We start from the raw sequence: 27,270 nt of genomic DNA, 5'->3' as shown, positions 1-27,270 counted from the left end.
GTTTTCCCTCATCCAGCCCATTACTGATTCCAGACAGGTCACGAGAGGAGAGACGCCATCCTCAGTCACTGCATCAGTCGGAGACATAGAGAAGATAATCTGGGTGTCATCAGCGTACTGATAACCCCGCGCCCCATGTCTCCGGATGATCTCTCCCAGCGGTTTCATGTAGATGTTAAATAGCATGGGAGACAGAATGGCTCCTTGAGGGACCCCAGTTTTAAGGGCCCTCTCATCGGAGCACACGTCTCCCAGCTGCACCATCTGGGACCTCCCGGAGAGGTAGGACCGGAACCACTGGAGCGCAGTGCCCCCGATTCCCACCTCTGCCAGGCGCCCCAGAAGGATACCATGGTCTATGGTATCGAAAGCCGCTGAGATGTCCAAGAGCACCAACAGGGACACGCTTCCCCTGTCGATGCCCAGACGGAGATCATCGACCAAGGCGACCATGGCCGACTCAACCCCATAACCTGCCCGAAAGCCAGTTTGAAATGGGTCCAGATAATCCGTTTCATCCAAGACCCCCTGAAGCTGGATTGCAACCGCCCTCTCGATCACCTTCCCCAAAAATGGCAGCAGTGAAACTGGCCGATAATTATTATACACCAGGGGGTCGAGGGAGGGCTTTTTTAGTAAAGGTTTTACTAGGGCCAATTTAAGAACAGATGGAAATTGCCCTTCCCTCAGAGATGTATTAATTATCCGGCGTAACAATGAAGTTACAGCCGGTCCCCCCTGGGCTGCTAGCCACGAGGGACAGGGATCGAGAGAGCAGGTTGTCTTCCGAACACTTCCGAGGATCTTGTCCACATCCTCGGTACTAACCAACTCAAACCGATCCAGCTTAACTAAGTCCACGGAGGCCCTGGACGCCTCTACGCTAGGTTCTGCCTGAATGTCGGCGTTTAGACCTTCGCTTATCCGAGAAGTTTTATCCACGAAGAAGTCATTAAATAAGTCACAGCAGGCCTTAGAAGGTTCAAGGATCTGGTTCAGGGTAGGAGGGAGCTGAGTAAGCTCCCTAACCACCCTGAACAACTCTGCTGGACGCGACTCCGCGGACGCGATACGAGCACCATAGAACGAATTCTTTGCTACTCGTATCGCCTCTCCGTAGTCCTCTAACCGTTGGGCTAGGAGAGTCTTGTCGTCTAAGCGAAGGTGTTTCCGCCAATGGTACTCTAGCCGTCGCAGCTCCCGCTTCCTTGCCCGGAGATCTTCCGTATACCAGGGCTTACGTTTGGAAGCGGGTCTGAGAGGGCGCTTGGGAGCGATACTGTGTATAGCCCTCGAGAGACCGGTATTCCAGATACCAGTCAGGGTGTAAACAAAATCGCCGTCACTTCCAACCATGTGTCCCTCTAGGGCTGCCTGGAACCGGTCAGGTTCCATTAGCCTTCGAGGGTGGACCATCCTAATAGGTCCACCACCCCCGGGAGGGATCTGGGTAGAGACCTTGATTTTCACCTCAACCAGGAAATGATCCGTCCATGGCAAGGGGGAAATATCAAATATTTCCACCCACGGATTTTCCACATCAGAACAGAAGACCAAATCAAGAGTATTACCCGCACAATGCGTAGGACCCTGAATTAGCTGGGACAGGCCCATGGCAGCCATGGTATCCATGAATTCGCGAGCCGCACCGGGTGGAACGTAGCTGGCCGTGAGGGAGATGTTGAAGTCGCCCAGGACAAGTAGCCTGGGCGTCTCCAGCATCAGTTCAGCGACCAGCTGTGTCAGCTCGTTAAGGGAGTCCGTTAGTACACCAACAGAATCCCTAGACTGTCCCTAGCTTTTAGGGTCAGGTAAATACACTCGATATAGGACGTCTGTCTGATGTGGTTCCTAGTGAGGGACACGGTGTTCCTATGTATCAAGGCCACACACACCCCCGCCCACCTAACCTGGGCTGGTCCTTCACCGAGAACCCGGCAGGCAGGGCCTGAGCCCACACAGCATCCCCTTCAGGCCCCAGCCAGGTCTCGGTAATGCAAGCCAGATCACAACTTCGGTCCTCCAACAGGTCGTGGAGGATGTGGGTCTTGTTGTTAATTGATCTGGCATTGCACAGGAGCAGCGACAGGGTTTGTGGCACGGTTGGAGCGACCCTCAGGTCCCTTAGGTTGGGAGGGGGACCGGAAGGAGAGATGGATATGAGGCATCGATCTCGCCTTCCCCTGGAACGCAAGTCCCTCCTCCCACCGCCATACTTCCCCCTGCCCCACACAACCTCAATAGGAGCTCCGCTCAAAGTGATGTTGTCCCCTTCCTCCCCAGCCCATGCATCCCCCGCGTCCATGACCTCCCCCCCACCCACCCTACACCAGCAAGTAAGGGGCAGAGGTTAGCCACTGCAGGCATCCTCTGCCCAAGCTAACCCACAACCTCCCTAGCCCAGTAAAAACTGTGCAGCTGCGCAGCTGCGGAGTCCTGCAGCGGTGGCTCTACAGTCCGTGGGCGGCTCTCCCGGGGCGGTGCGCAGATGCGCACCTCCGACACCCCGGGAGGAGACCGCCCGGCAGAAGCGCGGCTTGGCTGCGGAGTCCGGCGTGGAGGCAGAGGGGGGCGTGTCAGGAAGGTCCGGGCGTCCGGCTTTTGAGCTCGCCGCTCTCACCTGGCGAGCTCTCTCTCCCTGGCTTCCCCCCAGAAGTCTTAAAGGGCCCACTCCCGGCTACCGCAAACGCCAAGCAGCCAAAAAAAAAGAGTCCCGCAGCGGTGGCTCTACAGTCCGTGGGCGGCTCTCCCGGGGCAGTGCGCAATTGTTGATTGATTATTATGGCACAAAAGTTGCTCAAGGGGGGCATGAGACTTGGAGGCCTTAATCTCCCCTCCTCTTCTTCCCAAATTTTTTCTGTCCTGGAGGGGAAGACAAAGGTGAGGAGGGTGCTGTTCAGATTCTCTTTTCCTCAGATACATTCATTCACACACACATTCTTCATCTCTTTTTTTTTTGCACGCTTGCATATGCACTTCTCTACACTCGCATACACACAAGAGAATGAATGTTTCTGTGTGACTGTGCATGAGAGAGTAAATGAATATGTTTGTGAGTGAAAGCAAGAATGAAAGAGCATGACTGAGCTTGTACATATATGTGAGCATTGGTGTACGTGAGTCTGGCTGTGTGCGATACAGTATGTGTAAAATGTACACATGTTGAGTTCGGTACTGAATTTATTTAAATACATTTAAATTATAATTTTAATGTTATTATTTCCTTGTTGGCTGTGGGCCTTCAAGTCATTTCCAACTTATGGCGATCCTCACAGGGTTTTCTGGACAAGATTTGTTCAGAAGGGGTTTGCTGTTGCCATCCTCTGAGGCTGAGAGAGTGTGGCTTGCCCAAGGTCACCCAATGGGTTTCCACGGCCTACCTGGGTTTCGAACCTTGGTCTCTATAGTCATAGTCCAATGCTCAAACTACGCCTTATAAAATGTTAAAATATGAATATCCATGAATGCGTAAACCAAAATTTGCACACTAAACAAAATATTTTATTCACAATGTTGAGTGTGCAACTTTTACATGTAGATGCAAAGGGGAGGGGGGCGAAAAATTTGAAAACCACATTGCCATTATAATTCTTTTTCTCTTATATGATTTTTAACACTTTTACCAGTCAAAGAAGCTGGTGGAACTTCGAAAGCTTGCATCGTGTACTTTGTACATTTTGGTTGATAGGACAAAGATGTCCCTGTTTAGTGGATGCTATTGCACTGTTTTAGTGGATCAAATGTCCTCAGATGCTAGAATCAAATCCAAAACTTATGCTAGAAATTTCCTCAGTCTCAAAGGTGCTCCAACAAACCTCACACACAGTTACACCTTCTTGGAATAACACTTGGTTGTGGTTGTTGTGTGGCTTCAAGTCATTTCTGATCATGATGAGGTTTTCTTGACAAGACTGTTCAGCAATGACAAATTGACCTTTCCTTTGAGCATCATAATCCAAAAAGCACCTGCCGCTAGGTTTGGATCCAGCTGACCTGCATCCACACTGCAGGAGTAATCCAGTTTGACACCGCTTTAATGGCTATGGCTCAGTGCTAGGGAACTCTGGGAGCTGCAGTTTGTGGTGGCACCAGGGCTTTGCTGAATCGCAGCTTTGCTCTGGTGGCACAACAAACTGCAGGTCGCAGAATTTTAGATTGAGCCCTGGCAGTGAAAGCAGTGTCAAACCGGATTATTCCTGCAGTGTGGATGCAGAGTGAGAAGGCAGGATGCCCTCTCTTTTCTCTGGGATGCCAAACATCTGGCTCCTTTTTTTCTGATCATGCCATCCAGAAGGTTGTGTCTGTGTGCCTCTCCCAATCCTCCTCTGTGCTGGAGTCTGTAGGGATGTGGTGGTGGTTGTTTTTTCCCCTCCTCCAATTTAGTATCACATGGCGGGGAGGGAGAGATACTGTACAATATATCTCTCCCCCCCGCCATGTGATATATATATATATATATTCTAAAACCAAAACAGAAAAATGGCGACAGTCACGTTGTGGCGAGTCTCTGCTGCGTCATTAGATAATCTGCCTGCAAAAAGAGCCCTAAGAACAAAAGATGCCAATATCTCTCTCTCTCTCTCTCTCTCTCTGTGTGTGTGTGTGTATGGGAGAGAAAAGGGGGGGTTAGTAAACAGGGCTGGGAAGGGAGGTGGGGAAAGGAGGGAGGAGAGGGCGGAGGAAAAGAGAGAGAGAAGGAGGGAAGGAGGAAAAAAGAGAGAGAAGGAGGGAAGGAGGAAAATAGAGGAGGAGGGAGCATCGAGTGTGTGTGTGTGTGTGTGTTTATTGCAGGGTGATGGGCTCTAGCCCCAACTCCCCAGCTTTCCTCTCCCCTTTGGACAGAAAGAGGTTGGTGCCTTTCTCATCTATTATTATTGTTATTATTAATTATTATTCTAAAAATATGCTCTCAAAAGGAGGAAGGGTGGGGGAAGGAGCTGGGGGGGGGTAGAGATTTGGGTTCTTCCCCTCCTCATCCCCCCAACCTTTCCCTTCCTTTATTTGATTTGATTTCTCTGATGAATTGATTCCCTCCAGTGTGTTTTTGTTGATGATCTCTTGGGCCAAAGGGGATTTCCCAAGGCAGCTGCGTTTTGTTGACAAGGCTCCTGGCAGCAACAGCAGCAGCTGCTGGAGGGTGCTCTAACCACTAGGTGCTCCCACCAAGAGGGGAAGTAGGGCTCTGGGTGGCCAGGAAAGGAAAAGATGGGGAGAGGATGTTTAGGGGAGCAAACCCAGGGAAGCAAACCCCTGGCCACCCAGTCCTTTTCCTTCCCTCCCTCCCTCCCCCAATCCATGGATGTTGAGAATATTTTGGGTTTTGGGGAAGGGGGGGTGCTGGTTGGGGTCCCTAAGGAAGAGGTTTCTGCTCTGTGTTTTTCCCTTTTTTCTTTACCAAAAACAAATGTTGCGCACTCTTCTTTTCCTTAAGAATCCTGGCACTGGTCCCCTCCAGTCAAGTGATTGTAAATATAGCCTGGGATGTTGTTTACATGAAACAGCCAGAAGGAGGAGCATAGGAAGGAGGAGGAGGAGGAAGGAGGAGGAGAAGGAGACCCAGGAGTTGCCAAGGCTGGCTGCTTGGCTGGCAAAAGGTGAGTATGCCAAAAGGAGGAGCTGGGGTTTGATTTGTTTTGGGGGGGAATGGGCGAACTCTGTCTGCCTGGCAATTTGGAGATCTGCTGCTGAAAGGGAGGCCTCTTGGCATAGAAAGCCCCACCAGGGAATCCCAGGCAAGGGGAGTGCCAGCTTGGCTTGCTTGAAGTTGCCTGGCTGGTTGGATGCCTGGTGAAAGGAGTTGCCAAGTGAAATAAGGGGCAGGGCTCCTGTGCCTTTCATGGTTGTGTGGAAGAGGGAATGTCAGCAGGCATTGCCTTCTGACATTCCCTCTTCCACACAAACATGAAAGGCACAGGAGCCCTGCCCCCTATTTCACTTGGTAACCCTACCAGAAAAGCCAGGCAAACCCCTTTTCTCTGACCCTGTTGCCAAGTAGCAGACCTCACTGCTTTTCACTTCTCCTGCCCAGGCCATTTGCGCTTCACAGATGGTGGTAGCAAGGATCCTGGCACTATAGTTTTTTGTGGGTTTTTTGGGCTATGTGGCCATGTTTTTGAAGACATCCTGGCACTGTTTTTCAGATGGTCAGCACTGACCATTTGTGTGCCTTCCATCTGTTTCTGACTTACCGCAACCCCATCACAGGTTTTTTTCAGAGCGCGATTGCCACTGCCAGTCTCTGAGGCTGAGAGAGTGTGGCTTTCCCAAGGAGCTTCTGTGGCTGAGACGGAATTCGAATCGTGGTCTCATAGAATCCAGCACTCAGACCACTATGCCACACTGGGAACTGCTTGCAAGTGTGTTTTTTTACAAAACAATGTAAACAAAAGCACTTTCCTGTTGAAACTGGTAACAGTCTGAGAGCAATAGCAAAACAGTGGCATGCTTATGTTTTCATATTATGTTAGTTTCATTTTATTTTAATGTTCTGTATGTTTTTAATAGGATTGCTTTTTAATTTGGAAAATGCTTTGGCCTGTTACAGACAGCCAAAATAAAGCTGCTTCGAGTCACAGTGGAGGTATGGTATTTGAATAATGCATGCGTCCTAAGAGTCCAGAAGTCGCACCAAAGCCACGCTCCAGCCCTAAGGACTGGAGCGTGGCTTTGGTGGGGCTTCTGGACTCTTAGGACGTATGCATCATTCAAATACCATACCTCCACTGTGACTCGAAGCAGCTTTATTTTGGCTGTCTGTAACAGGCCTAAGTGTCCCAATTTTGGCAGAAAAAGTGGATTATAAATTAACAACAACAACAACACACTTCTGATGGATAATTTCTGAGTGGTCTTAATTACATAGAAGTATTCCAGTTTTTTCAGATAATTTCAGGGGAGGCTCAGAACTTCCTATCTTAGATGGGCCTCAAGACCCCTATTCCTCCTCCATTTTGGGGTCCCTGGGTGGTCAATATTGTTCCCCTTCTTTAGGGTCAAACATAGACTGGCACTGTTTTCACGGAGGAGGGTGGTTTGTACTGAAAGAGCAGCCAATCATTATTTGATATAGTGTGTGTTTGCATTTTACTGCAGGGTGGATTGTGCCAGATTTTGGATAGTTCTGATGCCATCAGCAGGCTGTATGTCTTGGGTCCTTGGGCTGGGATGTCCTCCAGTTGCAGGGACGGTTTCAGCTGTCAACCCAGGTCCAAAACACACAGCAGAAATTATCCAGTTTGAGACCACTTTACCTGCCCTGGTTCAGTGCTAGGGAATCCTGGGAATTATAGTTTATTGTGGCACCAGAGCTCTCTGACAGATAAGGCTAAATGTCTCACAAAACTACAGTTCCCAGAATTCCCTAGAATTGAGCCAGGGCAGTTAAAGTGGTCTCAAACTGGGTTATTTCTGCAGTGTGTTTTGGATCCCAGAGATCATCAATCTTGCCTTCCAGTTTAAAGCTGAGAGAAAGAGCATAACTTCTAGTTTGGCAGCCCTCTGTATATTCCCTGACATTTCCCAAAGGTGGGAATGGTTGTTGGACTGCCCCTCCCAGCATAGCCAGTAGTGAGGAATGCTGAGAGTTGTATAACAACATCTAGAGGGCTGCATGATTCCCACCTAAGGGATCTGAAGTTTTGCAGGTGGCCTTCTAAATATTTCATCTGTCAAAGCTGTCTACAAACCTGATAAAAAAATTCCAAGGTCCTAAAAGTTTAAAAGACTCAATGTCCCCGATGTATACAGCTGAAGCATTTGTATTGTGCTTGTCCTGATATTAACCTTCTGAGGCAGATCAGGTTGAGAGAGAGTGACCTGCCCGAGGCAAATGTGACTGTACCATTAAGCAGTGTGCCTCGGGTAGTAAATGCTGAGGAGCAACCATAGCAGCAACTGTGAATGTTGGAAGGCAGTGCTTTGAGTGCTTCTAGCCTACCAACCCCAGGCAGTGTGGTGGAGGATAGCGTCCTGTTGCTGGTGTTGAAATAAGATTCAGTTGCCAGTTCAGTTGTCTTTTGCACATGGAATGGAGAAAGGAACCATTTTGTTCCTTGTCTTAGGCAGCACAACATCTGGGAGCCAGTCCTGGCCCAAGGCCCATCCGGTGGTTTTGTGGCTGAGCAGAGATCGGTACTGTTGTATATTCTGTCCAGAAGCCAGTACTGTTTTCCTATGCCATGTAGAGCCTAAAAAGACTTGCATTTTTACAGGCAGATGTTGTTTCACACAGACTAATCCTAGGCATGTTTACTCGGAAGTGAATTCCATTGGCTTCATTGGGAGTTAGCCTATTTAAATGTATAACATAGCAATTTTAACCTCAAACCCATTTTCAGTGTGCAGCACTCTAAGTGAGCACTGAGATCCACAATACAGTGCCTTGGAGCATGGACAGAGTGTCTTTTTATCACCCATTGACTGGCGATCAGCACCTTGCATGTGGCAGTTTGATGTCCAGGTTTGAGCGTCTATATGTCTTGGAAATTAACTATTGGGAAAGATCAATCCTACAGCATTCTGAAATAAGGATTTCAGTAATAGGAAGTATTAACCATGCTGTGATCATATGGAATAAAGGAAGAAATTTAAAATATAAAGCATTGTTGTTTTTTAAAAAAGGGATATCTACTAGTTCTGTATTTAGCTGATCAGTAGAAAGCCATTCCCACAGGAATACAGTGTCCATTCCCCCTGTCTTTTCTCTGTCTGGACATTCCTAAGCATTTTGTTTTGGTTGTGATTGTGGTTGTGTACCTTCAAGTTGTTTCCAACTTATGGTGACCCTATCATGGGGTTTTCTTGGCAAGATTTGTTCAGAGGACGGTTCTGCGGGCCAAATTACTGCTCACCAGACTAGCTTCATGATCTTTGCCACCTGTCTATGTTATGTCCCAGGCAGCAAGATCATTTGCCAAAAACATCTCTTTTCCAAGATATGACCACTGCTATCTGTACTACCTATACTGTCAATCTGAAATATTTAAAGCTGCACTATACCTGGATCCTTATGAGAGCCAGTGTGGCATAGTGGTTTGAGTGTTGGACTGTGACTCTGGAGATGAGGATTCACTTCCCAGCTCAGTCATGAAACCCCTTGGGCAAGTCACATGCTCTCAGCCTCAGGGGAAGGAAATAGCAAACCTCCTCTGAACAAATCTTGCCAAGGAAATCCCATGGTAGGGTCACTATAAGTTGGAAACAACTTGAAGGCACACAACAACAAACAAAGTTCTTTAGAGGAGGCAAAGTGAGAACCTTTAAATCTATATAGTAAAATGCTTACAGGTTGCCCATGGCCATGTTGATATGAATAAACAGAATGTTCAGTGTCAGGATACCTAAATCATGCATTTGCTTCATGGTGACTGACTGGGTTATATTTTAACAAAACATTGGGGTGTTTGCTTCCTTTGGCCAATAAGCAACCAAGGTTCAGGTCTTTGGCCTTGGTTCCATTATTGCAGTATCTGTGATTTTAACAGATATTTTTCTGTAAATACACCCACCTACAGTCTAACACTCCCACCCACCCCCTTATTTGTCAAAATGTTTAGTTGTTTGGGAAGAGACTATATCCTAAACTCCTTTCTGAACAAAATGTCTCCTCCATACTTAGTCACCCCCCCCCCCCTTATCTTTGTTGTACAGCTATGAGAAAATCATGTTTTGAGGGTTTGGGAGTGTGTGTGTGTGTGTGTGTGTGTGTGTATTAAATGTACTGTTGCTGTCTCTGTCCATTCTTTTGTAGGTCTGTGTTTTAGGGGAGGTGGTGTATGTTGTTTGGAAAGGGCTGGCTGGGCTATGAGGCTTCCTGAAAAAAGCAGCAGATGATGTGCCTGTGAACCAGGGCTGATGCATAACAGAGAAGGTGGTTTTGGAAATGTATCCACTGAATTGTTTTTTGTGCAGTGCTGTTATCAGGGGAAATGATTATTTAGGGTGAATGAGGATTTTTCTGCCATACATAGTACTCCTAGCCTGAAGGGGAAAGGAAAAATTAATTTCCCTTAAAGCTGCAAGTAGGAATTAGGAATAATGTAGACATTCCTTTTGCAAACTGAGCACATCATTGTGATTCTGTTTTATGCTGTCCCTGTGATTTGAGTTATTCTCAACCCATTGTATGTTAATTTCTTCCTAATCTTGTATCTGCATGAATATGCGTAATAGTGGTTCAGCTGGTAGGAAGTAACCCACAACATAAGTTGCTCCCAGATGGACTGCTGTCAAAAAGCATTCTACAACTCATAGAATCATCACTGGAAGAGATCTCAAGGACCATTCAGTCCAACCCGCTGCCACACAGGAATGCACAGCCAAAGCATTCCACACAGATGGCCATCCAGCCTCTGTTTAAAAACCTCCAAAGAAGGAGACGCTACCAGTCTCTAAGGCAGTATGTTCCACTGTTGAACAGCTTTACTGTCAGGAAGTTCTTCGTAATGTTTAGGTGGAATCTCTTTTCCTGTAGTTTGAATCTTCTTTTTTCTTTTTGCCTTTGTTTCTTTAAGAGATTCCTAGCACCACCACCAATAGATGAAAGAAGCAGTGGGAAAAAGCAGGAGGGTTGCAAACTGAAGATCACATTATATGGACCCCTGTAACATTCACTGAATGGAAAAGTTGCAAGTACCATTGGTCAGTCTCAGTAAAGGTGATTGCCCCCAGCAAATTACAACTATTATCTGCTGAAATAAAAGGTGGCAGAAAGAGGGGTAGAGAAGGGAAAAAGAAAAAGAAGAACAAGATATAGGGGAAAATGGACATAAAATGTTCAGGAAACTTAGGAAAGAAAGCATAGAAGAAGTCTCACTCATTAAACTTAGGGGGGATGTACTGTCTTTAATGATACATATTGAATGAATTTTCTCAGAACTGTGGTGTTGCTGTGCATAATTCTGCATTTCCTTTCCTTTACTAATTTATCAGCTTCAAATATATAGATTTCCTTTTTAGTGATATCCATAGTACTTTGAGTTCTGCTGTTATTGTAATTACATACAGCAGGCACAGTCCACTGGGAACATCTTCTCAGATCACATTAAAATAAAAGACTAATTTCATAGGCCTGGCATATAAGATCCCAGTGGAGTATACACAATATTTTTAATCAAGATGGCAGTTAATTCTTCCTCCTCATGGTTGTAGTTAAACACTCTTTCCTAACCTGCTACTCTCCAGATGTTTTAGAGTACAACTTCAAAAAGCCCACCACACTAGCCAGTGGTTAAGCATGCTGGGAGCTGTAGCCGCAGACACCATGAGGGTATCAAGATGAGAGAAAGTCTGTATGTTCAGAACTGCAAAGTTATGAACAAGGAGACAGTGATATGGGGAAGTTGGATCTGTACATTTGTGGGATGGAACATGTGAATTTAGCAGCAGGCTGAGTTTAGGATGAATATAGATTACACAGTCGGGGGGGGGGCATATTATTGAAACAGCACATTATGTACTTCAGACCAACAGCACTGGTGCCATAGTTTGGAGGTGTAGCATATCACTGAGTGATAAGCATCATATTGTTAAGGGAGAAAATAATTAAGTAAAGGGAGTGCCAGTGTTCTCCCAAGTTTTAAAGTAGGAATGGGAATATCGTTGGACTGCAGCTTGCATCTGCCCTCACAGCATTGGCTATGCAGACTAGAACTGATGGAAGTCGCAGTCAACCAACCTGTTGGCAGACACATGTTCCCTAACCTTGCTTTAAAGGCTGGCTTTTTAATATTAAAGATTTAATGGAAAAACGGGGGGAGGCAGGGTGTTTTAAGAGCATTTGTTGTGGTTACTTTTCAATCCATCATAATAACTATAGCAACAGTAGCAACAAACATTAGTCAGGCAATCATGTTTGGAGCAAATGGATTTGTCTTCGGCATACATGCCTTCTTGATTGGCCCATTCAATTGCTTTTTTCATAAGAATCATTGGTTTGGCTAGAAATGTAAGTGCTCCTAAGGAGTAATTGGGTTTGAACTGTCACCCAAAAAGGGAAGGAGAAACCCAGTCCCCAAATGAATTTTCTGATTTAAATAGCTGGCATATTTAGCTAAAATGATTTCAGGGGGCAGGGGTTAGAAAGACCTCTGTCTGAGATCTAACAGAACTAGAGCCAGAAAATCAAAATAAACAGCACATTACTGAATGTGATGGTGGTGTTATTAATTATGAATTAGTTCTTTATGTGTTCCCATAGGCGTCACAAACATGAGAAACATGATAAAAGATGAAGACATTACAAGACGTAAAGGTGGTTGGGATGCTCTTTGTATGAATGAGCCTTGATTTCCTGACTTTTTTTCTAGCATGACCATAAGGTGACTAGAAGCCTTCACTTGTGGACAAATTGTGTTTAGTCTTAACTATGGTTTTCTGTATGTTCTGCTAACTTCAAACTGTATGGTTTTTATTTGTTTCAGTTAATTTTACAATCAATTTGGATATATCTCTAAATAGTTTAGGTCTGACTGTATTTGGTGGAGAAAGGCAAGATCTAAATACAGCAACAACTTTGGTTCATTGAAAACAGATCCAAAAGCTTCTAATTTCATGGCTTTTGTGGAAGAAGGGAGAAGCAGAGAGTATTGGAGTCCAAGAGTTGTTCATCTACTCTAGCTTCAGAGTCCTAGAATGCTAGATATAAATAGTATCATAATTTGAATGTTTGTGACATTTGCAGGAAAATAGGGATCTGCCTTATACTGAGTTACATATAGCTTAGTGTTGTCTATATTGTCTGGCAATGACTCTCTGGAGTTTCAGATAATAGGCATTCCCACCTGTAACTGGTTGTTCCAAGATTTGGACTCGGGACCTTGTGCTCTACAGCCGTGCTGGGTCCAGAGCTGTAACTCTTCCTCCACAGAGCTCAGAAGCCTAGATAGGAATTTGTCCCATAATATGATCATAACTGTGCTGTGAGGTAAGTTACACTGGAAGCTGATGACTATCATCATCACCGCCACCACCACCACCATTACATTTATTTATAGCATGCTTTGCCCCAAAATTGGGACTCAACGTGGCTCACAATTTAAAAGGACAATTCAATTAAAAACATATAAAGAGAAAAGTATCAAAATAGAATTGAATGATTTACAATATTACAACAATTCAGCCTCATGTTAAAAGAACAAAATCCAGTTTATAAGACCAAAAATGTTTTTAAAACAGAGTAGACTCATTGAATTGAGGGTGGGCATCAGAGGTCAACACTTACATAAGTTAGTTTGAGTCAGTGGGTCTACTCTCATGAATATAGAGCAGTTGAATTCTACATAGTTTACTCAGATTTTATGACCTTTAGGTTACTATTTTGACTAGCTACATGACTGGGCTGTAATTTGTATCTGAGTCTATTACATCCAGGTACGACAGCCTAATTTTTAAACACAAGCATGCTGATTCTGAGCTAGGACCTAATAACGACCTCATCTGATTTTTTTTAAATCAGTATTTTGAAAATACAGTCACCCCGCCTTTTTCGCAGACTTGAGATCCACGTTCTTGCTTATATATGAAGGGGCGACCTCCATTAACCCCAATGGGGCACACCCCTGTGGTGCTGAAATAATGCATGCTCACGGGGGTGTGCCCTATTCAAGCCTATGGGGCTTGAATACATGCGAGTCACTGTTTTCGTGAGGGGTCCGGAATGGATCCCCTGCAAAAACGGAGGGTTGACTGTATATTGTCCAGCAATGTGATATCTATGTTCTTAAATCATGGACTCTTTCACATGGAGGAGGCAGGGGTCATTAAACATAATTAAATCATGCTAATAGCACAGTCAAGGGGAAGATTATCACACATTTCTCCTGTTTGTGTCCCGTGCATAAACTGTAATGGGTGCATCATTGGGTAATAACGGGAGTTTCTGTTATTAACCAATGACACGTCCATTACTGTTTATGCACAGGACACGAATTGGAGAAGTGCACGGGGGTGTGATAATCTTCCCCCCAATTGTGCTGTTAGCGCAGTTTAATCACTTTTTAATGACACTTGCCTCCCATGTGAAAAAGTCCCATGTCTTTTTCTTCATTTCAGTGAAAGGAAGTGTTTTAATTAATAATACCACTTTTTAAAAGAAATGTAATTTTAATGAAATATACAACTGTTTTTTTTCTAATGTGGTCCAGCTGTTTTCTGGAGTATCCTGTTGCTCTTTTTGATTTCTTTTTTTGCTTTCACTCTTTTTTTGCTTTCACTTCTATAGAGTTAGTTGGACTTTGATTTTCATTTTAAAAGAAAAAGAAATTGACAAACAATAAGGTTTTAGCTTCTAGCCTGAAAGACTTTGGTGAAATTCTGTATGGCTTAGCGTAGTATAGTACCACATGTGGACCTACACTAGGATGAACCATACAACCATCCAGACTTACCATATAGCTCTGAAGGCCATCTCCACGTGCCTCTTGGAGGGGATGTAGGTTTGGAAAAACATCTGGTTATGTTCACTTAGCCAGATGCAAAATGATTACACTGATATCCACCAGGGTCCTGCAGAGCTCTCAGTGTTGGAGAGGGAGAAAGGAAATACTAGCTTTCACAATAACCAAAAAAGGGCATATGCAAACATTAGGAAACTTGTGTGTGTGTGCGCGCGCGCGTGCGCACGTGCACGCGCGTGCCATTAAGTGTCAAGATTCAAGACATCAATTTATTTATTTTCTCAGAATGGCACCAATTCAGAATAAGAAGTCTAAGGAATACCAGTATGCTCAGGTTATGACTTAGCCACATTATGGATTTCATCTGCCATCTTCCCCATCTTGCTATTCTCCATCATTTGGCATCATTTTAACCAGCTGGAAGAAAGACTTTGTGGATAAAAGCTCCGGCATGATTGAGGAGGTATCTGGTGAAAGCTTGATCATCCATTCCATTGTTGATAAAAAAGTATCACAACAGCAAAAGGTAAGTGAAGACTTAGGGACAAATGAAGATTTAGAACCATCAGCTTTTTCCAGGAGAATGAAAGAAAAGTCCTGCTCCTTTTGCTGTGCATATATGTAGCCCATAAAAAATAATTCCTATTTTTTTAAGATATGATGTAGAAGAAAATGTGTTTCAGAAAGGTTTCATATGCAAATGCACTTCAGTTTAAAAAGCAGATGTGTTCCTGGACATTACTTCTTTAGCAGAAAAGTTGGTATCAGAGGCAGAAACAACATGGAAAGAATAGGGATAGGTTCCTGTATTACACAAAAGGAACCGTTGGATATGTTTCAGCAAACCTTTTTATCCGTAATAAAACATATACAATATAAAATGAAGGACCCAGGTCAGGTAAGCTTTACATAAGTAAATAAAAACATTTTGAATCTTCTAGAGACGACTTGAAAGCTTTTTTCACTAGCATCCCGGGGTTATTTTTTATCTTTTGCCAGCCTCCAGTTTTCTTCTGATTTCCATTTTGATGGCAAACTTCTAGATCTATGCATTTTTAACATACTAAGAGTAGCTGGCGAGGCAGGCTTATCTGATATTTCCTTTTCCCTCTGTTGTTCTATTCACTCATGCTCAGTAAGGGATTTTGGAGGCAGCTGCTGTTTACAGTAGGATCAGCTAGAATAGTAACTCAGTGTTTCTAGATCAAGCTTTGTTGTATTGTTTACTGCAGACACACTGTTGCAAACTAACACTCAAAGATTGTATTCCTTCAGTCTTTCATCATCCTCCCAGTGGTGATGCTGCTAAAAAAAATCCAGCTAGACAGAGAATGAGGAAGAAAGTGGTGAGCTGGATAAATTTTAAAAGACTTTGTACAAAGGAGCTTCATTGTCAGAGACTTTGTTAACTGAGGAAACTCTGTTCCTTGTTGTAGCAGCATCCTTGATGCCATGAAACTAAGTCATAATCACTGGAAGTTATAATGCAGCTTCAAGGATTGCCTGTAGATATACTGTTAATTTCAGTAGCATGAAACAGCATAAAACTACAAGTAGGCATTTTATGCACAGAACCACTGAGTTCCTAGTGAACCTTTTGCCTCAGAATACCATTCAGGTCACAGCCTATTGATATTCTAACCCTCAATTAAGTTTATGAAAATCATATAATAAAAACTATGGTAAAATTTTTGAGATGTGTTTGCATAATTTGCAGATGGCCACTGTAAATATCAAAAATTCATATAGTTTGTCACTATAAAAGTGGAGATGTTAAAACGAGTAAAGGGGGGGGGGGTACAAATGAAGGAAATCTTTGCATTTAGCACAGTGGCTCTCAGCTTTTACTTCTACTGATATTTCAGACTATAGGTCCCAGAAGTCTCAGCCAGCATGGACAATACTTGGGAATTCTCAAAGTCTAAAAAATATCTGGGGGACCAAACATTTAAACTGCTGGTAGCAGCTTATATCCAGTGGTTTAAATAGTAATAGATCTCTGGACTGATGTTCTTTTGTGATATCTGTATCTCACAAAGGGGGCTTTTTGGGGGGGGGGGGGATGAAGTTTTAAAAACCTAGGCAAATATTCTTGTCAAACCACTCTAGTAAACAAGATCAGATTAACTCGGTTAATTGAGTTTCATATTTCATTGTGTAAATATCTGCCTCTTCTTATGTAACATTTGTTTGTGGTTTCTTTTTAAACTATTTGAGCAATAATTTTTGTCTCATTATTACCCTCTTGTGTGTATGTGTTTTAAAATAAAATACACAAGATGCCTGTTCAGAATAACATATAGCAATTTCTGTGTAGTGACTAGTTAATTTATGATTTTGGCATTGCAATATTCAGAATAAACTGATCTTTACACAGCTAGTTTCCAAACTCTGATAAATACATATAAATCAGTTTCCAAACACAGATAACATGAATACATTTACCCATATATTTGTAGCTCACTTCCTTCAGTTTCTAGAGATACTAATTTAGCATTTTGTATTCTGGATTTAAATGTCAAGGAACAAAGTGGCCTGAGGTTACAATCTGCTTCCCACTGAAGTTTATGGCAAAGGAGCCACTGATTTGAGTGGTTGGGTTGCATCCTAAATCACCACTTATATAAGCAGTCATATTATGTAATTCTTTTTTCAGCTTTTGTCTTTGTGTGGAAAATGTCAGCATCCCTCTGTAGTCTCCCTTTTTGATTCTGCTTGCAGACCAGTAACTGTTAAATTTCTGTCTTTGATAGGGACAGGACAGGAATGACACCTGGCTTTTGCTATGTCAGTTCAGGTGAATTTTAAGTATAACCAAAGGGTATGCTGTAGAATCCTGGGTGATATCCAGATGATTCTGGGCAGTGTTGAATGCAACAGATCAGACCAGAAAGAGTGCCCAAAAAACAACAACCCTAACACTCACTATTGCAAGCAAGCATCCTTTGAATTCCCTTCCCCTATGTGATTAGCAAAGCTAACTTATGCCAAACCAGTACCTGAGGCAGAAAATCAAATTAGTGATCCACTACTCATGATTTGTTCATTTATTTACATAGAGCTGTAAGTGAATGTGGTGGAAACCCTAGATCCATGCCCCAGCAAAAATGAACAACAGCAAGCAGAAAAGCATCAAATGAAATGATGGAAGTAAGGGAGAGGCAAAAATAAGAAGCAAATTTAATGCAAGCAAGTGCTCTCTCTACATACATGTACATATACACACCTTGCTTTACCTAGTTAGGGCAGGTCCAATTGCGAATGAAAAATTCAGTTGTGCTAAATGATCCAAAGAGAGCAAGTGTGGTGTAATGGTTTGAGCGTTGGACTATGACTGTGTTGGTATCCCCATGTGGCCATCAAAAACCCACTGGTTGACCTTGTGCAAGTCACATTCTCTCAGACTCAGAGGAAGGCAAAGGCAAGCCCTCTCTGAACAAACCTTGCCAAAAACTCTGCGATAGGTTCACCTTAGGTGATAGGTTGCCATAAGTCAGAAATGACTTAAAAGCACACCACAACAACAATCAGAAGCACATTTTTAGATGTTTGTAAAGCAAAAGACTGATTCTGGAGAGTGGCACTGGGGATGCTCCAGTACAGCTCCATGACCATGATGCCATGGACCATTGTGTCTCTCACACAATGAGAGAGGTGTGCAGCTTGGGAGTGCTCTTAGATTGATCACTGTCACTACAGGCTCAGGTGGATCCATTGCTTGGAATACTTAGTTCACCAACTATGGCCTTTCCTGGTAAAGAATAACTTAATCATAGTAGTCCATGCACTGGTAACTTCCCGATTAGACTATTGCAATACGTTGTATGTGGGGCTGTCCTTGTAAACGCAGAAACTGCAGCTACTGCAAAATTCAGCAGCTTGACTGCTCACTATATACAAACCATAAAACGCTTGTTTTAAAGGAATTGCACTGGACACCTGCAGGCTTCATGTCCAAATGCAACGAGCTGGTAATAATATTTAAAGTCCTAAATGGCTTGTGATCTTGATATTTGAGGGAATACCTCTTTCTATATACAGTATGTCTGCCTGAGGATTCAAGTCTGTTGGAGGGCTGTCCTCCATATCTCATCTTGGGAGCGACACACTGTAGAAGAATATGAGAAAGGGCTTTTTGCGTTTTGGCACCCTAATTGTGAATACCCTTTTCTTAAAGGCCCAATTGGCACCAACATTGCTATCAATCTGGCACCAAATAAAAACATAGCTTTTTATTAAAGCCTTCAGGGCCAAAATGATTTCATCCAATTTGCACATGTGCTGTAGTTGGCATTATTTTACATTGTTGGCATTATTTTAAATTAGTTTGTCTTCAGTGCTAAATGGTTTATACATTTTAATCTTTTAAAATTATTCTTATTAGTTTAAGTTGTCTTAAATTTATTTTATTTTATGTTGCCCTGATACAGAGTGGAATTATAAATATTTTCATAAATAAAAAATAATTTAAGTTTTACCTATATTATCCCTAATAATAATAATAATGGGAAAATGTAACTGATTGTATTTACTGTATTTTTATGGTATCTAAACATCTGAAACATTACAATTTGCTGCTTCTACCAATCTGAATAATATTGTGTTGATTAACTGTCATTTGCCTCATTCAGGTGTGGCTAGTCTTTTAACAACAGGGTTGTTAAATATATTTTCAATTCAATAAAATCAAATGCATGCAAAATTTTGTGTGTATACATTTATTATATTTATTTTTGGGGAGAACAAAAGGGATCCATAACTCCAGTAAGATTCTTGAAGGGGTGACCCAAGGAAAGGTTAAGAATCACTGCTTGTAGATGTTGTTGGATTACAACTCGGATCATCCTTAGCAAAGATAGGCAGTGATGAAAACTGATGGGAGTTGGATGCCAGTCTCTGGAGGGTCACACTTTTCTGATCAGTGTTTGGGATCAGACTGCCCCATCTCTTCAGCACTGAAATCCCAGTGAGTACCCTTTCTGTTCAGAGAGGAAACTAAGCTTCTTCACAGCATTTCTAATGCTATCAACTGGAGACTTGGGGCTGTTATTAATGCTATAGTAGGCATTCTTGGAGTTGCTTGATCAGATCTCAGTGATGTATGTTTTAATTACATCCTGTTTCGATTACTGTAATGTGCTGTACATGGGGCTGCCTTTGAAGACTGTTTGGAAACTCAACTTGGTACTTCCCAGGATTCCATAGGAAGTTGGTACTTCACTTCCCAGGACTCCACAGGAAGTTGCTATGGTAATTAAAGTGGAATATAGACCTGTAACTGTAGTGTGATAAGGCCCAAAGGGCTATAACTAGAGTGTTAAACTGATCCTGCTGTAGAGAGCAGAACAGTTCCTTTGTTGCAACAGCTCCACTGGCTACCAGTCAGTTTCCAGGCACAGTTGAAGGTTCTGGTTCTGACTTTAAATCCCTTTATTACTACGGTCCATATAACAGACTCTGCCTACGTATATGAGATCCTCTGAAGAGGGCCCCTTTTCAGTTTCACCACCTTCATAGTTGGTGGGACATGTAATAAGGCCTTCTCAGTTGCTGTACCTGGACTCTAAAATCCCTTTCCTAGGATGGCTAGAATTGCTCCATCCTTGCTGACCTAAGGAAGATGACATATTGTTTTAAACTATATTGTTTTTAAACTGTTTGATATCCCTTTTTAAGCATATGTTTTAAATTGTTTTAATGTTATTAATAGAATGTGCTCATATATGGTAGTGGTCTCTGGCACATGGGGGGGGGGGACTGACCAATTCCCTACATCAGATAGTTTAAGAAGTGTGTGTGTGTTGTGTGTCTTAAGATTGTTTCCGACTCATGGCCACACTTAAGATGAACCTATCATAGGGTTTTCTTGGCATTATTTGTTCAGAGGAGGTTTGCTGTTTCCTTCCCCTGAGGCTGAGAGCATGTGACTTGCACAAGGTCACCCAGTGAGTTTCATGGCTGAGCTGGGAATCGAACCCTGGTTTCCAGAGTCATAGGCCAACATTCAAACCACTACACCACACTGGCTCTTAAGAAGCCTTAGTCTGTAATAATCCAAGCAGGTATTGAAAGCAGCCATTTAAAAATACAGCCTATTTTATCCTATTGACCTGCATCCAGTGATGCCACATGACCAATGCAACCAGTTTTTACCAATGGAACTGAGAGTGGGTGATTCTCCCTCTGGAGCACATGTGGATGTGTGTGTGCATACGCATGTGCTGAAGAGCAGAAATTACCCTTTCCCGATTCCAAAGGCAGAAACGGGGTAGAGGTTCAGGCAGCTTTGAGGGGGACTCTGTGCCTAGCAGACCCACAACATTGAATTTTGCACTCACTGGTTTTATTGTATGATGATCAGTGAGTTTCCTGGATACCATTTTTCTTCCAAGCTGACCTATAAATAATGTATGTAAATTGAGAGATAAAGTTGGTTTTGGGTGTAGTGTGAGAGGACATCATGCAATGAGCATCTGCTGGGGCCCAGGATGGCTCTAAGAAGCTGTCACCATTACTCCTATAGCTTAGGTTTCAATGAGTAGAGGATAGGAGAAAGGGAATGAGAAGCCACTGCCAGCCTTGCTTGCTCACATATCAGTTGTTTCCTGCTGCAAGAGAGCAAGAAGTAGTGGTGATGAGAAATGGCAGCAAGGATAGTAAGGAGGAAGTAAACTTGCTGGCACAGGAGAGTTAAACACAAGGAAGGTTGTCTGAAAGCTGCCCCTGCCCACAAAATGGCACTGACACTGCCAATTTAGGTCAACATTTGTCACTTTTTTGTCTTTTTAGATGGCAGCTAGAATTCTAAACTTATTGTTTGCACCCATTATCTCCTGCAGTTATTAACCTGGCTAAATCCAAGATAATTAAATTGGATTTGCAGTCAAAGTGCAGAGTCTCTCTTCTAATCAAGTAGTGTGAGAATATATATGTGATAAATCCAGGAACCTCTGATTTCTTCAATAATATTTCAAAATTTCTCTGTTCTGAGCCACAAAGCTGCCATTTAAAATTGAAGTTAAGTCTTGTGGAGTTGAGTCCTTTGTTAAGTCCTGTAGGTGTAGTATGATAAGCCACTTGAGGGACATGGCATAATACAGTGGGCCCTTGATATTTACTGGAGTTTGGTTCCACCTGTTTGGTTCAAGGACCTCCCATGGATGTCAAAATCCATGGATGCTCAAGTCCCATTGTATACAGTGGCACAGTACCATGGTGTCCCTTCTATAAAATAATAAAATCAAGGATTGCTTTTTGGAATTTATATATTTTGGGAATAGTTTAAAACTGTGGATAGTTGAATCCATGGATAAAGAATCTGTGGATATGGAGGAACGACTGTACAACTCATGGAGAGTGCTTAATCATGAGCACTATCTTGTTTAATCTTAGCAGAGCAGTGGAAAACTATCTAAGCCTTATTGTCTACTGTCTGTGCATGTGTCTTCATTTACTTGCTGTTTTGCATCAATGGTAATCATGCACAGTGGCGTCAGTCTTGGATGAATTACCTAACATTTTGCCAATAAATACGATGGTGGCAGTATGTGTGCTCTTGAATAGTTTGTATTTAATCATATGACGCACCATTAAAATGTCTGCAGTGTGGTAGATTAAGATCAACCTTATTTTCATTTCTATTATGTGTGCTTCAGGTTCAACTACCACATCCCAGCAATGCTACTGAAGAGCCAAGCATCTGTATTGTATTGTCCATGATCATCTTTTTTTGAACATACACACAACTGTGGAGAGGTAAAGCCTTTTATTCTTGTGGTCACCTGCATCCAATAAATGGAAGTACAGTTATTCCAAGGATATGAGTAGGCAATGACTGACAGGCTGCCCTGGCTCAGTTATCACTGTGCTGATGCTGTCTATACTAAAGGTACAGTACTGTGATAACTGAAGGATGGCAGCCATCTTGCCTTCACAGGAACTCAAGAAGTGATCAAAGACAACGTTATTCTGTTTTGAAAAGCTGGTGTATGCTTTATTGATGAAAATTAATTGCAGACATGTCCTGAAGCTAGACAATTCCTAACAACAGCTAAATTCACAGCTTATTATTTGCTTTAACCAATGCTGATTGTTCGTTAGTTACACAATAAAATTTTGGGGGGAAAAGATGCTGTGTTATAACTTATTTTTGCTGTTGGGAAGTTCTCCTTGAAGTTGTCAAATAGAACGTTTCTGACCTGACCTGCTTTTAACAAATTTCAAGATAGGGTAGAATCAATAAAATAACTTTAGAACAACTCAGACACCACTGAGTGATATAGAAAAGCAAGCAATGATCTTGCTAGATTCCAAATGCTTGTTTGAATCACCATGTTCTAACATGGTGCCCAAATTAAAGGAATATCTGGGCATCCAAGAGGAAGCTCTCTTGGCTCTCTACATGATATATTGCTCTTAGTGGTGGGAAACCTAGGAGGGTCTCCCCAAGGTGTATATTGGGAGAGGTTCCTTTAGACATCTAGGTTCCAAACCTAGATACATTGGATTAGACGTGCCTTGGCAGCCAGCATGGTTTCTTTAAAGCTGATGGAATATGCTTTCTATCCCCCCTTAAGGAACAGATGTATCTAGACCTTGCATTATCGTCAGCCCCACATAGAGTGCAATGGAGTAATCTAAATGGGAAATTGCCAGTACGTGTTCCTGCCCAGAAAATGGTGAGCTGAGCCACTCTGAGCCACTGAGGCAACCTGGGCCTCCAGTGACAGTCGATTCTGGAATACTTTGTATACTATGTAACTGTTCTTTAAGGGGAAGTGTAACCCATATTCAAAACAGGTTCCTTACACTATTATTGGACATGGAAACCAATGAACCACACAGAGTCTATAGTCTGTTAGGATCCAGCCTCTTACATTGCTTCATCTCTTAACAGTACAATTAAATCTGACAACCATGACAAACAATGTTGCTGTGTGCTCTGTAACTGTCACCCACTCTCGGAGGCCTAGAAACATCAGAATGATGCAGTGATGAACTGACTAGTCAAAGCTATCCCATCCTCAACGGGCACCGTCTCTCTAAATCAAGTTGTGCCTGGGACAGATAGCCAGCTGAGACTGGACATAGTCATCATGGACTGAGACCACGAGACGATAACCAATGAGAACATCATGATCCCTTTTTAGAACAGGAAACCAGCCATGAGGGAGGCTAGCAATGAGCAAAAGAACCAATAACAAGGGAGGTACAAAATAGAGAAGGAGAAGGAGGCATCCTGAAAACAAGAGCTTCACTACAGATTAGTGGGAATTAAAAAGTTGCTCCTCTTTTTCTAGCTTCCTCCATGCTGACCAAATGAAAAAACTGTTGCCTCTGCCAGTCAGAAGGAGTGAAAAAGAGTCAGTGTGCCTGCACAGGGGAATGACCTTACCAGGGTGACTGCTCCAGTGGCATGGTATAGGGTGTGCACTTGGCTTGGCTGAGTTGGTGTAAGCTGTGTGAGAGGAAGAGGTAGTTTTTCTATGCACACCAGTGGCTGACTCAGACATGGCTTTTAGAACAATTGTTTAAAGAAAAAGGAGAGGAATTGAGTGAGTAACTGCTTCTGCATGCTGACTCAAAGCATCTGCGTGCTGTGCATGTGGCTGTTTTGTGGTTTGCTATGCTATGGCTATGTGAGTGGCTATGTTGGTGGAGGAGATGGTGGGAGTGGTGATAGTGGTGTTGGTGGTGGGAGTCCAAGCAGAAAATTATGATGATCAAAGTTTGAGGGTATGAGGGAGACAACCAGAGAGCATTCTCCTGTATTTGTTCAGCAGCATGATACTAATACTTACCAGTTATGCACTCAAGTTAATTGACTCGGACTCAAGTCACTTCAGTGACTCAAGTTAGACTCGATTCTGCAATAAACAATGCACTGACTCAACTCATTACTTGTATATTTTAATGACCAATTTGCTGCCTTTTAACATAACACATTAATCTACAAATGTTATAGAACAGAAAACAGGCTGCTGAGTATACCCATGTCCCTGCCTCAAGCCCAGAGCACAGAGTGCATGTCGCTGCAAGGGAAACCTATCACAAGGATTTCTTGGCAAGGATTCTTGGCAAGGCTTTGCCATCGCCATTCTCTCAGGCTGACAGAGGGTGACTCTCCTCCATCCCATTGGACAGAGGATGCAATAGTAACCACCGAGAGAAGGCAGGAAGCAGAGTGATGTCACTAATAGTGAAAGTGGAAGCAAACTGATGAAGATGCGCATCACTTGATTTATATATATTTTTTTAAAAAAATGGGCATGATAGAAATGTAGGCTGCATTTTAAACTGATACGATGGCAGTGTGAATGGCAATAGAGGTAAAAATGGCACAAAGAGATTTGATTAGGGTAAACGTAGTGGGAACTTTGATTCAGTTTCACATTCCCAAGGAGATCTGAATCTCCTGGGTACAAAAACGTGAATGTGAATGAGCCCAAACATTTTGTGCATTCCCAAAGCACTTTGAAAATAACTGTTCAACTTCTTAAAATGACTTTTTGGATGTTTCTAGAGTTCACAAGTCCTTTATCAGCCTGCCCTTGATAAATTAATTACGTATTTTGCCGAAATACACTGGACATTTTGTACACACACAGGTATACAAGTACACACATTTCTATAGATAAACAATATCCACAAAATAATAGATATAATATAAACTAAATATATTATATTATGGACAGTACAAACAAACTTCTGTCACAGCTTTGTTATTTTGGCTCTGTTACTGGGCCACCAGGAGAGAAAAGGAAAAAATGGGGAAAACAGAACTTGTGCATGCGATGGTCCCAAATCCCTTTGAAATGTTTCAGAATATACATGGAAAGAAGAAGTACTGCTTCTTTACATTCACCATTTCACCACATATTAACAACAGCAATTAAAAAACAATGGGCTCTCCAGATTGCGATGGACTGCAGATCTCAGTATCCTTCATCATAGGTATGTTGACTGGGGCTGATGGGAGTTGTGGTACATCATCTAGAGCAACACACTTTCTTCCCTCCTGTATTGGAATGTTCAAAAGTTCTCTCAACTGGACTTTCTAATATATGAACAATGTTGGAAGCAAATCCTGAAATTACTCTAGTTTGCTATCAAAAGCTGTACTTTTGAAAATGAAACGCTAGAGGGGGCAGAATATCTTTATTTTGAGCTAGATGAAACTGACATATCTGTCTTACAGAGAAGAATCTGAAGCATACTTTTTAAGCTACAGGCTACATGCTTTAGTCCATGCACACCTGAGAATCTAAAACAGATGTTACAGCATGTCCATTTAGTGTATATTTTATTAACTTTGCTTTTCCGTTAATAGTTTATTGGCAGATCATCATGAACTTGTACAAACTACTTAAAGCAATTGCTTAAGTCAGCTGTGATCATTATGTCACATAGAATGTGCCAATTTTTTTTCCAATGGATCAAGCTCCCGTGTTTTAACTTGCAATGGATTATGGATGCACTCATTTGACAAAGTAGTTGTGTTCTTGGGCATTATTTCTTTAATCGTAAAATTTGCATCAGAGTCAGATATAACATGGAATTAATACTGTATAAATGGGTTCTTGTATCAAATAAAAAGAGCAGTTCAATGTGTTTCAGCAAACCCTTAATCCGAAACTAACCATGCACATGTGAAATGACCCAACCACATCAGGTAAGCCTTGCAGAAGTGATCAAAACATTTTGCTCCTTCTAGAGACCACTTTGCCTTACCAGCTATCCCCAACATGTTTGGACACAAATTGGAAATAATAAAAAAACTAGCAGTCACCCCTGGATGCTTGGATTTGTATCCAAACATGTTGGGGATAGCTAGTAAGGCAGACATACCTGCTTTTTCTTTTTTCCACTGTTTCACTGTTCACACATGTTCTCTACAGGCTTCTGGAGGCATTTGTCATTTTTACCTTACCTCTTACAGGCAGGCACACCAAGCTACAATCATCTAGAGTAGAATCTCCTTCCTTCCTAGCTGAAGCTTTATTGCAGTGTTTATTGCCAGACACTGAAACTCTGTGTTAGTCCAGCCTCCTTTCCTCAAAATCCTTCCAGGTAGACTTTGTAGCTTCTTTGTCATGTCAGGGCTTTGTTAACTGAAGTATGTTTTTGTTGTTTTGTACCTTCAAGTCATTTCAGACTTATGATGACCCTAAGGCAAACCAATCACAAGACTTTGTTGGCAAAATTTGTTCAGAACGAGAGTTGAAATTGCCTTCAATTGCCTTCAAGATAGTGTTACTTGCCCTAAGTCACCCAGTGAGTTCCCATGGCCAACTGAGGATTTGAACCCTGGTCTCCAGAGTTGTACTCCAATGCTCAAATCATTACACCATGCTGGTTCTGGTGAAGTAAAGTATACGTCTTTAGTGATGTATGCCTCTCAAAACTGAAATATACCTTTACTTTATTTACCATATTAGCTAATTGTTTGCACTTTGCTATGAGTATATGGGTATAGTTGCAAGGCTCTGAGAGAATAGTAATTTGTTTTGTAACTATATACAAGGAAGACTTACCTAGCTAATACCTTTTTCACTTTAGTGCTACAGACGTAAGAGGATTCTGAAAGATCTTTAGGGATTTGAATGCTGAAAAGAGGTTTTTCTTGGGAGATCTGTTCCCACTACTGGCCAATGATCCTGCAAGTGTCACAGCAGATTTTTTTTTCAGATAAGGTTCTTAGTGCTTGGTTGCTGTGTGAAAGACAGAAGCTTTCATGTGCCAAATTTCTGTTTGGAACATAGCCATTAAAAGCGCAGGGAGTGCCCTTGCCAGAAAGAGTTGGCAATCCAGCGTAATGTAAATCATATCATGCATGGAGAAAGGGGGACAACGTTATGGGAAAAGGAGTGGTTAGGTG

General features: G+C 42.5%; 1 long non-coding RNA gene across 3 annotated transcripts; it reads left to right on the top strand.

Moving 5' to 3' along the window:
- The first annotated feature begins 4,696 nt into the window (after positions 1-4,696).
- On the top strand, positions 4,697-24,328 carry LOC149316387 (uncharacterized). Of its 3 annotated transcripts, XR_016280482.1 has the most exons (6): positions 4,697-4,848; positions 5,432-5,594; positions 14,679-14,919; positions 17,453-17,582; positions 22,049-22,148; positions 22,970-24,328. It is a non-coding gene; the product is annotated as an uncharacterized LOC149316387 (long non-coding RNA). The 3 variants fall into 3 exon arrangements; XR_016280481.1 differs by lacking the exons at positions 22,049-22,148; positions 22,970-24,328 and having other exon boundaries at positions 17,453-17,651; XR_016280483.1 differs by lacking the exons at positions 14,679-14,919; positions 17,453-17,582; positions 22,049-22,148; positions 22,970-24,328 and adding an exon at positions 10,512-12,163.
- Positions 24,329-27,270: the final 2,942 nt, after the last annotated feature.

The sequence above is a fragment of the Sceloporus occidentalis genome, unplaced genomic scaffold (genome assembly GCF_023333645.1).
Source record: "Sceloporus occidentalis isolate IW3139 unplaced genomic scaffold, rSceOcc1.0.p SCAF_3, whole genome shotgun sequence".
Lineage (NCBI taxonomy): Eukaryota > Metazoa > Chordata > Lepidosauria > Squamata > Phrynosomatidae > Sceloporus > Sceloporus occidentalis.
The sequence above is the reverse complement of the archived record's forward strand: the minus strand, read 5'-3'. Positions and strand labels throughout refer to the sequence as shown.